At 50.6% G+C, this 14,074-nt stretch overlaps 1 protein-coding gene across 5 annotated transcripts in view; it reads left to right on the forward strand.

The window, feature by feature from the left end:
• ELFN2 (extracellular leucine rich repeat and fibronectin type III domain containing 2) overlaps positions 1-14,074 on the forward strand; it is a 57,577-nt gene that overhangs the window by 5,111 nt on the left and 38,392 nt on the right. The window lies entirely within an intron of this gene.

Raw genomic sequence — 14,074 nt, forward strand, 5'->3', positions numbered from 1 at the left:
CGGTGTCTGTATATGACAACATCCAGAGACGACATGCCCCGGAGCGAGCGGCTAATAGTTCCTCTCTGCACTGCTCTAGTGAGACCCGCCTAGAAAACAGCGCTCCGTCCTGGGTGCCTTGCTAGCAGAAGGATGTTGACAAATTGGAGTGAATTCAGAGAAGAGGCAGAAAAATGATTAAGGGACTGGAGGGACTGATTTATGAGTAAAGATTAAACGCGCTAAATATGTAGAGCTTGGCTAACCGATGACACGATAACAGTCTGCACACAGTGAAGAGGTGGAAACACCAAGGAGGGAGAGGAATTGCTTAAGGTGGTGCAAGACGGTGTAAATTGGAGTAATGGGATGAAACTGAGCAAAGGGAAAAATTTCAGCTGGCTGTCAGGAAACACTTCCTGCCGTGAGGCTCGATTAGGCTACGGAAGGCTCTCCCGAGGGGAGTGTTGGAGACGTGATCGCTCGGGGCAATTAAAGATAGGCAGGTGAAAAATACTGCGGGGAACAATCCTGCCTTGGCCGGGAGTCAGGAGGATATGACTTAAGAGGCCTTTTCCGTCTCTAATTTCTGCATAATCTTGTGCTTCGGCTGACTGCGTTTTTCATTTTATTGCGTTCCTGTCTCGCTGCTGGGGAAAACTGCAGACATGGTTGAAAAAGCCAAGGGAGCCCAGAGAAGAGGGGACCTGCCCCATTGTAGACTGACTGAGCCTGCAAGGGGGGTAAGACCCCCACTCCCAGGTGTTCTAGAAACATGGTATAGGAAGTGGCCTCATAAGGAGGGGAGGGATGGTCTGTGGTCAGATGGGAACTCTGTCACAAAAAAAACTTGCTAGAATAATCTAGGTTTGAAGGACAATTTCAGGGGGACCAGCCCCCCTCCCTGTCACAGACAGTCCAGCACCAGGACTGCAGGGTCAAGGGGATCAGCCCCCCAGTCACAAAGCAGGACAATGGGGTCAGATAACAAAAGGATTAGCCGTGAGATGCTAATAGTGTAGCAGTGGGATAGAAGTCCAGGAAGGTTGAAGGGACTTCAGAGGGATTAGCTCTGTCACAGACAATCTAGCAAGGGGACAACATGTTCAGTGAGTGGGAACGGGGATTTGAGTGGGATTAGGTTTTAGTCACAGACAGGCACCAGAACAGCACCCTTGGAGAGGGGAGGTAAGGTGTCGGGGGAATTAACTCCATCCCACAGACACTCTCCCTACAGGGTTCTGGGGCAGGGAAGGTGTGACACCGACACCCATTTGGGGTTCAGTATGGTGTGTCAGCAACTCTTGTCAGGCCTGACATATTCATTACACCTCATACACTGGAGTCATACTACTTATTTAAAAGGTGACTTGTAATATATCGTGTAAAATGTAATAACACACTGGTCATTATATCACTGTGCAATGTTTGTAACACGTCAGTAGGTGTAATTATGGATACTCGCTGCTATTCTGTCCTGGAGACTGCAAACAGACAAAGGTGACAACACAGGTTTCTTCTATATAAAGGGCAAAGGAAATATGGTGGCAGATGTCCTCTCCAGGAAAGAGGGCTCTGACCTGCTGCGTCTGGGTCAGCCAGTGGCTAACCCTCCTGCAGCTTTGTAATGGGGGAGCTGTGACCCTAAGAGCATCCCAGTGCCAGAGGGCAAGGGGCTCACTGGTATCAGGTGAGGGGTTTCAGATGGCCTGACCATTTCAGTGTACTCCAACTCACTATGGTTATAATCTGTATCTAAAGGATGTCAGGCAGGATATCATTGGAAAACTAATAACTCACTGTTCATTAATATTCTTGCATGATGTATACACGAGGTGTGTACAAAATGTTATGAATATGCCCTAGATTTATATTCTTAAAATATGTTTGGCAAGCAGTGAGTAAGCACATTAGACAAAGTGATGTGTAGTTGGTTCTCTGACCAGCCGGGACTTCAGGCAAAGACAATGAAGGTCTATTTTTTACATATTTGGTAAACAAAGCTATCAAGCCAACAAGTCAGGGAGGAGACAGCATGGCATCTGTGTCCCAGCAGGAGAGAGAAACTTGGTCTGGGTTTTACTTTTCAAAGAATACATTGCAAAGGTTTACTGGTCAGTAAAAAATAGAGGGGCTACATCTCAAGTGATGCTGATTGTATACAATATTACTGTATTATAAAAGTGTATAGAGTGAGGTCTTTTTTGAAAGCTAATATCACACTGGTGATTAATATAATTGTGAAATGTGTGTATTAACACTATCTGAGGAAATATGGATACTTAATGATATTATGCTTTAAAGTCAGTGACCCAAAGGGAGAAACAGGTCTCTCCCAGACAGGAGGGATTGAATGTCACAGCTATCTATCTGTCTTCAAAGAAATTAAGCAAGGTGTGGCCAAAAACAATGGAAGCCCCATTTACAGAGAATTTAGCAGGGGGCTGGGAAGACTGCTTCAGGATGACCTCATGCTGTTCTTCCCTTCCTGTGAAGTCAATGAACTTTGAGAGAGATGCTTTCAAAGGTTTACTGGACTATAAAGGGAGGGGTAGAGAACCCCTAGGTTATCCATCACTAGGCAGACACAAGGGAAGAGAGCTCTTCTTGCAAGCTGAGAAAGATGGGTCCTTCAACCAATGGGGGGGTTGACGTTTCTGGAAACTAACTATAGGTGAGAAACATGCTTAGGCGAAGCTCTTTCACCTAGGAAGACAAGGGAAACCAGCCTCTTGTTCTTCTGTGGAAGATCCCAACTGAGGGAAAGTCAGCCATGGCTGGGAAGAACAATGACTGGTGAGAGTAACCATCTTGAACAAAGCCTGTATCTAGCTAGATTAAGTTTTAGACTTTTAGAAGCATGTTTTGTTTTGTTTTACTTGTAACGCTTTCTGTCATTCCTTGTGCATGAACTCAGTTAATCTTCTGCCTATTTTGTTAATCTTTTTTAATTTTTTCTTATAAACCAACTCAGTGCTGTGTTTAAAGGGAAGGGTGTATTTACCCCAGTTACGTTAATAAGCTGTGATGTGCTTTCGTGTCTTCAGAAGAACAAAAGAACCATATTATTTCTCTGAACTGTCCAGGACAGGGCTGGACATTGTAGAGCATATTGTTTTGGGAAAATTCGGGACTGGTAGGGTGTTGGGGACACCCTGCAGGTAGTAACCAAGGTGGGTAGAGACCAGGGAGTGTGTCTGGTTTGTTGCTGGCAGGCTGCTGGATCAGGGCTGCAGCTATACAGAGACACTCAGGGTGTGACATGCACGAGTGTTGCTGACTGTGAACGTCGTAGGCAGGGAGTTACAGGGTAGAAGGTGACATAACACCTCACTGGTCTGGACTGCATCCCGAACTCCGTGACAGAAGGTCATCTTTGATAGCAGTTAGACCTGAGTCACAGTCCAGCTCCAAGATTGCGGGAAGGGATGCCCCTACAGACACCCCCCATGTGAATTGATTGCCTTGCCCCACTTTTTGTGACATTTATTGTACACAATCCATTGATTTGACTTCTTATTCTTTTGGGTTCAACCCCCCTGCTCTCCCCTTGGGGTATCTGGAGCCTGAGTGTCACATCTGTCTCTATCCCGTCCCCGTCATGGGCTCATGTGGAAGATCTCAGGCAATTTTGCTTTCCTTGCTCCTTCTGGAATTTGATTCCATTCCTGTGTTAATCTGGTTGTAAAAACCAACTTCTTTCTGCAATTTCAACTGCTCCTTTCTTGTCCATCTTAAATCTGTTATTTCTACTCTTCTCATTGCTCACTAAAAAAGCACGGCATTGAACAGTGTCTTTCGTTCACGGCAGACCCCAATATGCCAGAGCAGAATTAAATAATAAATAATGGCAGAGGGACATAGGCCTGAGAGAAAAGGGGTGTTTCCAGATGAGATTTGATATGATATGGCAATGAGAAATGGTGAACAGGAAATGCAGAGAAGGCTGTCACGCCAACAGTGCTGGGATTGTGTGAAAGGACAAAGAGGAGGCTGGTATGAGATGAGTGGAAGAAGCAGGGAGGGGGCTTTGTGGTTAGTGGAGAGAGTCAAGGTCCACGAGGTGGGGTGGAGCAAGACCACAGAGGGCATTACAAACAAGGAAGGTGCTTGTGAACTTCATTCTGGGATATACGGGGACCCGATGGAATCTCAGACTGATGTGTCTGCTCCTTTGCATGGGTGAGAAGTCCAGCAGTGTGATTCTGCACATGCAGAAGCCTCGAGAGCGAGACCTGGGGAGGCTAGAGAGAAGAGAGGTCAAAGCCAAGGCCAGAGGAGATGAGGACCTGGATGGGGATTTTAAGGCAGCAACCGACGCACAGGCAAGGTTGTGGAAGTGATGCTAGGCAAATCTGCAGGCACAGGAAACGGGAAATTCAGGAGGACACTAATGGTTGGAGACAGGAATCAAGGAGGGAGCTAGAGGAGCTGGAGTTGTGTTTGAGGAGGCTCTGAGAGGAGCATGTCTGTCTTTGAGGCATTGAGCATATGGCCCATCTGTGTTTGCTATTAGCAAGTATCTCCAATGACTGAAAATGGGACACTAGATGGGGAGGGCACAGAATTACTTCAGAGGATTCTCTCCCAGGTATCTGGCTGGTGGGTGTTGCCCACATGCTTAGGGTCTAACTGATCACCATATTTGCGGTTAGGAAAGAATTTTCCCCAGACTTCCGCAGGGACGGGCCTGTAGGCAGAGAGGAGTGCCCTTTGGGACAGAGCAGATTGCTAAAGAGGGGCAGAACCTGGACGGGAGGAAACTAGGGCTCTAGAGAAGGTTTGGGGGGAATGGAGTGGTCCATGGCGATGGAGGTGAAGGGGTGGGAAGAAGGAGCCAGCAGCAGCCTACAGAAGGAGGTCAGCTCTAAGGAGGGAAAGTGGTTTCCAAGCCGTCCAGATTAAGGGCTGCGTGAGGTGGCTGGTGAGAGAGCTGCTCTCCCTGGCACTTTGCTGAGAAAGGGAGAATTAGGGATGGGTTACGGAGAGCGTCAGGGTCTAGGGAGGGCTGTGTGGAGAGCTGGGGAAGGGACCAGTTGCAAGTGGGATGCTGAAGGTGGTTGCAATGTAGGGAGCAAGAGAGGGGAGAGGGGACTTAATGATGAGAGAGGGAAGGAGGGCTCAGGGGTGGTCGATTGGCCCAGGGTGAGGGAGGAGGGGAAGGAGGAAGTAGCAGAGGTGAGCAGCATGGGGAGGTCTGGGGCACAGAACAGAGCCGCTCTATCTGTAGCACCCAGTTATATCACAAGACTCCGGAATCACCGCCTTGCAGGGCCTCTGGTTTTTCATTCCCATAATCTCCCCCCTTGTCCTCCTCAGCCCTTGCTCCTCTGGCTGCTCCCCTGGCCCTCTGCCCAGTTTTTGGAGGCCCCGTCTGGAGTGCGGCGCCCACCTGGCTGGCATGCAGCTGTAGTCTACCCACAACCAACTAGGAGAGTCTCCTGGGTTGTATCCCATCTCCTCCCCCTGAGTCAGGGTCACGCTAAGGGCAAACTAGGGGCTGCTCTGTGCATCATCTCCAGTCTCAGAGACCTCCTGGCTGTGCAGTCTGGGTTAATACTGTGGGTGTTTCCCCTTTCCCAGATCCTCTTTGTAGCTGTCAGGATAAAAGGCAACTTTCCAGGTAGACTATAGCAAGGGGGAGGGTGGTGGGGACAGTCACCTGGAGCATGTGCTTGCCGTGTAGGTGAGGGGCACAAGGGAAGGAGAGGGAATTTGGTGTGAAAAACCGGGTCCCTGGAGTTTTCCACAGCCCTGCCATTGGTACCATTATGTCTGCTGGAGATACCTATGGGTGGGAGAGGCTGGGCAGGAGATAATCCCTGCAATATACTCCGTGTATCTCTGTCTCTCCTTCCCCACTTCCATCTCTTTTCCTCCTACGCCTCCCTCGCTCCCCGCTCTCCCTTTCCCTCTCTCTTCTGTGCTCTCTCTCCTCCCTCTGTCTTCTCCATCCGCACTCTCTCACCTAATGCCAGCAGGGCTATGTGTCTCTGTTTGTTTTCCTTAAACCATATTATGGACTATTGACAGATCCCACTGCAATGTTTGAAATCAAAGCCTTTATCTTGAGTTGAGCCAGGTCAGGAAAACATCTTAGGGCAGCAGCGGCTTTTCCATCTCCGCCTCAAAGGAACTTAAAAATGGCTCAACAGGATTAGAGAAGAAAGATTGCAAGAAATGGCTTTGGTGGGGCTGGCTGGCTGGCCTGAGGGGTGAGTGTTCTGCACTGCCTTGTGGGAGAGCTAAGTCCCTGCCGTGGCTTCCTCAGCCCCGGGACCATCAGGGGCCTGGGAATGCTGCAGGGAGCAGACCTGGTGCTGAATGTCACTGCCGTGTGTGAGAGGGACTATAACCAGCTTCCACCACAGCAAGGCACATAGTGCAGACTGATGCTTCAGGGCCTGATCCAAAGCCCATTGGGAATCTTTCTATTCAAGTGAGCGTTGGATCAGGCCCCAAGTCTCCATCTCTGCAGTTATGGGTGCTAGCGGTCAGGGAAAGAGGGATGGGAGAGACTTCAGCCCGTTGGGACATGTCCTCCTCCAGAGCATGATGATGATAGTTGTGTGATGTCCTAGGGACCCAACGGCGTGCACCCGTGAGTGTGCCAGGCTGCCCCTCTCATGTGCCTTGGCACCTCCACAAAGTCTCCCCGTGTGTTTCTGGGAGCAGCGGTGCTCTGCGGGCACTGAGGGAGAGGCAAGGCTGCGCTGTGGGGGTGCCAGCAACACGCTCTCAGCACTGCCCTGGGTACAGACATCCCCCCCTTCGCTGGCTCTTCAGTTTTTTTCTCTTCACATTTTGTGAGTGATTTTTCCTGCCCATGAAAATAAAAGTCTGAAATCACTGTCTAGAGGCAGTATAGCGCAGGCAGGCACTGGGCGAGCTTCCCACCCACAGCTCTGCTGAGGCGCTCCAGTCCAGACCCGCTTCACTGCTTGCTGTGCCAGTCTTCAGCTCCCACTCCCAGCTCTGCCAATGCATCTTACCCTGGCTTTCAGCACCCACCGCTAGTCCAGCTCCCACCCACAGCTCTGGCTGTGCAGGCTTGTCATGACCTGCAGCTTCCCCTCTGCTATTCCACTGCAGCAGATCTCTTGGCCAGAGCCAGTCAGTCCTGGCTGGAAGTAACAGAGCGGCTCGGTTCTGGCTCGTGGGTTTGAGGCGTGCACAAACAGCACACGAGCCTCAGACCCACTGAACTCATTTAACTTGTGATCTTAAGCCCCAGCCTCAAGCAACCACCCACTGCACTGCCAAGCCTGCCCCCATTACACTGTCCCTCTGTACACTAACCTAGCACCCCAGTCCATTTCTTACCTGGTCAAGAAATGCATGTGTGAATTGCAGCCCTCTAAATCTTCCCAGAGATCCCTTGTCTGCCTCCTTTGAGCTCCTTTCCCTGTCAACCCCACATGCCTCTGAGCAGTCTCCACTGGTGCCGCCCTGGCCTTTTGAGATCTTACCTTGTTAGCCCTCCTCTCCTACTGAGGGTGAGTTGGAAGGCCGGAGGGATCAATGTGGGCTGAGCACTCTCACTCCCTGAGCGAGCTGTGTGCCCCGAAGCACCTGGAGGTAGAATCTGGTCAGGATCAGCTGCGGTTCTGCTTCCAAGGCCAGTGATGTGGGACTCACCCCCGGGGATGAGGGGCTGGGGCTGGATGTTGGCAGAGAGGAATGACGCTCCCTGGTGCATTGATTTGCCCGTGTGTCCTGTCAGTCGTTCTGGCCCAGAGCACCCCTTCCCCTCAGCATGGCTTATCATTGGGGGAATCTCACATCACCTCAATCCCAAAGGAGATTTGCATGTGCGGCAGGGGGAAGGGCGGCCTGTTTATTCTTAACGTTGTGCATTATCTCCATTAGTAATGCCACCTCTGCCTCACATGCTAATTAAGACTCAATAATGTTAATTTAATCAAGAATTCAGGCAGAGACCACACAAGATTGGCTGGATTAAGTTAACTTTATGGGCTATTAATGTATCTTCTGGAGGGGCATGTTTTAGTAATCAGAATCTAGCCAGAATGGCAATCAGGGACTCGGTCTCTCTTTCTGCCTAAGGGGGCCCTAGAAATGGAGCAGCAGGTTATGCTGCAGGGCAGACGATTGAACTGCATTGGCAGGGCTGTGGGGTGTGTGTGTGTGTGTGTGTCCAGGGCTGGAATAGCTGGGAGGGGAGGGCAGGCTGCAGGTGAGGGTTGAAGCACCTTGGCAGAGTTCTGTGTGGCGCTCAGGATTCGCATGGGGGAAGAGGTGCCACAGATCAGGAGTGAGATACATCAGCAGAGCCCAAGAGTAGAATAGCAGGTGGTGCTGGGGGCCAGACTCAGAGGGCTCTGGCGGAGCTGTGTGTTTGAATATTAACAGGGAGGTTTTCCTGGTTGGAGCGTCACCAGTGAAATGGTCACTAAATTTGCACTGGTGTCAGACTGGGAGAGGGGCACCTTTTAGCCTCTTCTGCCATGTGGGGACAAGACTGGGAAGAGCTTCCTGAGCCCCATGGAATGGCCTCTGGATGCAGCCCCCCAAGAGCAGCAGAAGAACCCAACCAGGATTTTCCCATAAGGCTTTGATGTACCAGGTGGGAGACACTGGTGCGAGGGAGGGTTCCAAGGTTGAACTTTCCCACCTGCAAAGGATTAATCGATCTTCAATTTACGGGGCTGTGTGAAGATTCAGGATTTTCTCCATGAGGTTTGGGATTTTCGCCATAAAATTTGGGATTGGATCCGGACGAATGGGGGAAGATTCAGGGCTTGAAGTTCAATTTGAAGGATGTGGGGCGAAGGTTTGGGGTCAGGGCTTGAACTATAGGCTTGGGTGAGAGTTTGGGGCTTGCCTCCAGGTGGGTGGGTGGACGTTCGGGACTCTGCTCAGGGCATTTGAGGGAAGGTTCCCATTCGGGGGTTTGGTTCAGGTGCTAGAATTTTGTTTCAGTGGCTTAGTTCAGAGGGTTTGGGTGAAGATCCAGGGTTCAGAGCAAAGACAAAGACTGAGGTGTTGGACAAACATTTGGGGCTCAGGATTTTGGTTCAGGGCACTGAGGTGGTTTGAGTCAGGTAATGGGCTCAGGTCACAGCATTTGGAAGAAGGCTCCTGGGCTGCTTGATTCTGAAGTTTGGTCAAGTGATTGTGGGGAAAGGTTCAGGGTTTGATATTTGGGTAAAGACTCAGTACCCCTGGTGTTCCTGCCCTCCTTCAGATCAGGGGTGTTAGGCAAAGGCTTGGGCTTTAGTGCACAGGGGTTAGGTGAAGGTTCAGGGTTGTGATTGGGTTCAGGAGAGTTGGGTGAAGACTCATGGCCATGGTTGGGTTCAGGAGTTTGAGTGAAGGTTCAGGGTCATGGATGGATTCAAGGGGGTTGGGTGAAGGTTGGATTCAGGGATTTAGGTGAAAGTTCAGGGTCGTGGTTGGGTTTTGGGAGGTTGGATGTGGATGTGGCTAAAGGTTTATGGTTCAACTCATGTTGGGATGAAGATTCTGGTCAGATCTTCTTTCTTCTGGTCTGGTTCGTGGCTCCTGCCTCATCAATGGGAGTCGTGCGTTCCGGGGGTGGATAGTGCTGGGTAGCCCATGGAGGTCTCTTTCTTGCATCCTCCAGGTGACCAGTATTGTTCTCTAACACATGTCTCTGTCCTCCAAGCCTGCCTCCGCCCATCCCAGCCTCCTCAGTCTAAGTATAAAGAGCGGGGGACTAGCTTCTGTGTTCCTGTTGACTGTCGGCAGTGTCTGTGTTGTGCTCCCAGGCCAGGGGGAGAGTAGGGTTCCAGGCATGTATCGGGGATTCTGGGGATGGGAACTCCTTGGTCTACCTAGCTCTGGGGAATGATTTTTAGGGCTGAGCGACCTGCGGTCACTGAACAAACGAGTGAGGGAGGGTGAGGAAGGAGAACCAGAGACTGGGAGGAGAGCCAGCCTGTCTGCTTCACCTTAGAAAGGAACACCCTATGAACGACCACACGCGCCCGCATGCAGTAAAGACACACACGACCTACATTGTACACAGATACCCTAACAATGGGAGCCATGCAGATGCTATACACACAGAACACATGCACAAAAACACACACAACACAAAGAAGTTATTCACAGATCCCACAGTTGCCAGGCACACAAGTGCTATACACACAGAATGCATTTGCACACACCACACAAACACAAAAGTTACACGCAAATCACCTCACTCATACAGGTGTTATGCAAATGGAACATACTCACATGCACACAGAACACCCCCCCCCCCCAAACTTACACACAAGTTACACCCACATCACCATGCTCACACTGGTGCTATGCATACAGAACATATTCATGTGCACACAGAACACACCTCCACACAAATTACACACACATCACCACACTCGCACAGGTGCTATTCATACAGAATGTATTCACATGTCACGGACATGCAGAGGCTACACACATGCAGAAAACATTCACAGATGCACACGCCACACACCAGTTATCCACAGTGATCCTACACAAATACTCAGGCATAACATTGTTGGTACATGTGCATGTGTGTGCGTGTGCCTGTCAGACACCACACAAAAGGGCATACACACAAGACAGCATACATCACTCGCAGCCCCACAAACACACCATTCAGACACACATGCGCCTTCTCTCCTCTCTCTCTCTCTCTCTCTCTCTCATTCTTTGTTTAACAAGCTAAGGTGATTTTGCCGTGTCATAAAGCCCAACAGCAGATGGCAAGAAGGGCAGGGTTAGGGTGACAGCTCCCATCTCCACTGGCAAGTCTTGTCAGTGCTTAGCTCAGAGCTGAAGATCCACCTTGCTGCCTGTATGAGAGAGGCCTTCCTCCTGCTACTGCAAGAAACATGGACTACAGAGCCCTTTTAAAGCGCCCTTCCTACAGTGCTTTCACTGGAATAGCTGTCAGCTCTGCGTGGCTATAATGGGGGTCAGCAACAGCCACCAGTGTGGGTAGCATGTGTCGGCTTTCGTCCGGTATCACGGGTGTGCCATCCTCTGCTCCAGTGTACTGTCTCTCCTCTCCCCTTGCAGCCTACATTATTTATCACCTATAATGCAAAAGAAATGTTAGCGGAGAACATACGCAGGTGCTATTGGGGAGGAAAGGATACCCACCGCAAGCCAGATCCTCAGTACCGTGGGTCCCCTGCAGGTCAGAGGGCAAGGAGAGGGTTCCTCCAGAGAGCTGGCATCATACGAGGAGGGGGAGTTCGTTTTGGTACTGCTGAGGGGGGGGGGAATGTGGGAGTCCCCCAGCCCTCTTTCTATCCCCTTTTGTGGGGCTGTGTGAGCAGGATCAGAACCTGTGTCTGTGTGTGTGTTTGGTGTGTGTGTAGGAGGGGGAGGGAGGAGTGTTTGAGCTAAGGAGCGTTGTGTTTGTGTTTGTGTGTGTGTATGTGCTTTTAGGAGTGTGAGGAGGTGTGGGAGTGTGGTGCAGGGGTGTTTGTGTTGGCTAGGCAGTTTTGTGAGGGAGAGTGTTTGTGTGTCTCACTAACTGTGTTGAGGATTGTGTGTGTATCGGGTGTGTCTGTTTGTACTTACCAGAACAGACACACAGACACACACACAAACAGGACCGTATCTTGATGGCCTTCCTCCATTTTTCCTGAGCCCTCGCTCAGGGAAATCACTCACTGATGTCACTGGGAAGTCCGCCTTGGTAGGGAGTCGTTGAAACTAGGTCTGGCTTGCGTCCAGCCCTGCAAAGGCCTATGCTCTCCTAGTCCAGGGACTCCTCCTCCGGTCTACGGAGCTGGAGTTGGGGGAGGGCAGGATCCGCCCCTCCCTTGCACCAGCAGACAGGGTCAGGTGTAGGCCACACTTCACCTTTCCAAAGGGTGGCACAGCGTGTGCTGTAGGGTGAGCTCCCGGGGCCATTCCCCTGCCTGAGTCAGCACGAGCCCCCCAGGAACTGCTGGGGTGGGGGGAATCTGCACCTCTAGCCGCCCCCTCATTGATTGAGTTGGCCCATCGCCTTCAATGAGAGCTTTGCGTGTGCAGCGGCTTCAGGATTTGTCTGCTCTGCCCGTGCCTCCTCCCACAAAACCCAGGTGCACACAGGGCGGGATTCCAAATTGGGGCAGGCAGGCATGATAACACTGACCTCATCCCCTGCTTCCACCAGGGCTGCGCTGGGCTCCTGGGCTGTCTGCGCACATCTACACACGCTGCGCATTGCGTTTCTGCTCACGCAGACGTATACTGACCGGGACACACCTCTCCCAGACAGACACAAACCCATTCACACCCGCACCATCCATACAGACACAAACTCATGTAGCATCTGTGCACACGTACAGCTGGCCACATACCCAAACCCCCAAACCCATACACTGTACGTGCTCCTTCACCCTCCCCTCATGAACCAATCCACTCACAATCACAGCCACACCCAACCTGACACCCCCATACGTCATCCGTGCGCATTCACATCCGCGCACGCAGACAGGTATTCTCCTCTCTAACGAGGCACAGACACACTCACTTGACCTTACACAGGGCCCTGCTCACCCGCAGTCATGAACTCTGAACCTCATGCAGTGGCATTACCATGCCTGTTAGCAAGCCTTACAGAACTCTATTCTCAATGTCATCCGGCCTGCCTGCATCTCTCTGCCACCCCCTCCCACCCATTCCCTTGTCTCCCTGTCCCTACTTGGACCTAAAAGAAACGGTCACTTTCCCCTCCAGCCCCCCACCTTCCATTAGGGTTCACGCATTACTTCACTGTGTTTAGACTTTGCAGTCACGTCCCCTGATGCCGCTATTAGCCAATTTCACAGCACTCTGGGCTGGTGGGACCTCGCACTCTTCTATGCATGCAAATTATATCCATCGGATGCCAATGGAAAAGAGGAAGGGAGGAGGAGGGAGGGAGGAGTGTGAATGTATGTAGGATGCTTTTCCTCTAGATGCTCAGTCACTGAACTGCAATGTGTATTGGTGGACAGAGAGATGGACAGTGCTGGGAGACTGGAGAAATGGATAAAAGAGAGGGGCAGAGTCAAAGCTGACTAGGTGCAATTGTGTGTGTGTGTGTGTGTGAGAGAGTGAGTGTGTGTGGTGCGCAGGTGTATAGAGCAATACACTGATTTCCAAATGAAGTTCCTGTTTACCAGCTATTTGGAGAATGTCACTTTTTTGCATGCAGTGGGATGTGTTGATGTTATGTGTGTAGTCTTTGTCTCCTGGTGTATGTTTGTGTGGTGGTGTGTTTGTGTGTAGTATGTGTGATGAAAAATATTTGTCCAGGTGTGTTACTGTGTATTTGTGCTTGTGTGGTGTATATTTGTGCCTGTGTGGTGGTGTATGTTTGTGTGATGGGGTTTGGTGTGTATTTTTGGTGTAAGTTTGTGTGTTATGTGTGGTTTGTATTTATAGTATATTTGTGTGATAAGCATGTCTGAATGATGGTGGTTGTACATGTATCCATATCTCTGTGTGTGGGTGTTTGGTATGTATTTGTGTTTGTTTAATGGGGTGTGTTTGTGTGGTGTTGTATGTGTTCAAGTGGTTGGTGTGTGTTGTGTAATGGTGAATGTTTGTGATGTGGTGTGTTTGGCATGTATTTGTGTGTGTGTGATGGTGTATGTTGTGTGTTGATTGTATGAGCATTTGTGTGATGAGTATCTGAAAGACAGCATATGTTTGGCTGTGTGTGTGTGTGTGTTTTGTGGTGGGGTGGGCATGTTGGGTGTGATTGAGAGAAATGGTGAGCCTCTCATTCGGTGGGTGGAGGTTTGGGTTTGTATGTGTGTGTGTGTGTGTGAACAGGTTGGTGTGTGAGGCTGTGGGGGGGCTGCATATGTCTAGGGGTGGAGTATATGTATGAGAAAGTTGGTGTAGGGGTATGTGTAGGGTGGTGTGTGAGTACGAGTAGGTTGGTGTGTGAGTTTGTGTGTGTGTAAATGTGGGTGTCGGAGTAAATTGGTGTGTGAGGCTGTGGGGGTGTATGTGTATGGGGCTGGTGTGTGTGTATTGGTAAATTGGTGACACTGCGGGGGGTTGTATGTGTATGGGGCTGAGGTGTGTGTGTGTGTGTGTATCAGCAAGTTGGTGTGTGAGGCTGCATGTATGGAGTGTGTGTAGGGTG

This window comes from Chrysemys picta, chromosome 1, assembly GCF_011386835.1.
Source record: "Chrysemys picta bellii isolate R12L10 chromosome 1, ASM1138683v2, whole genome shotgun sequence".
NCBI classification, from domain to species: domain Eukaryota; kingdom Metazoa; phylum Chordata; order Testudines; family Emydidae; genus Chrysemys; species Chrysemys picta.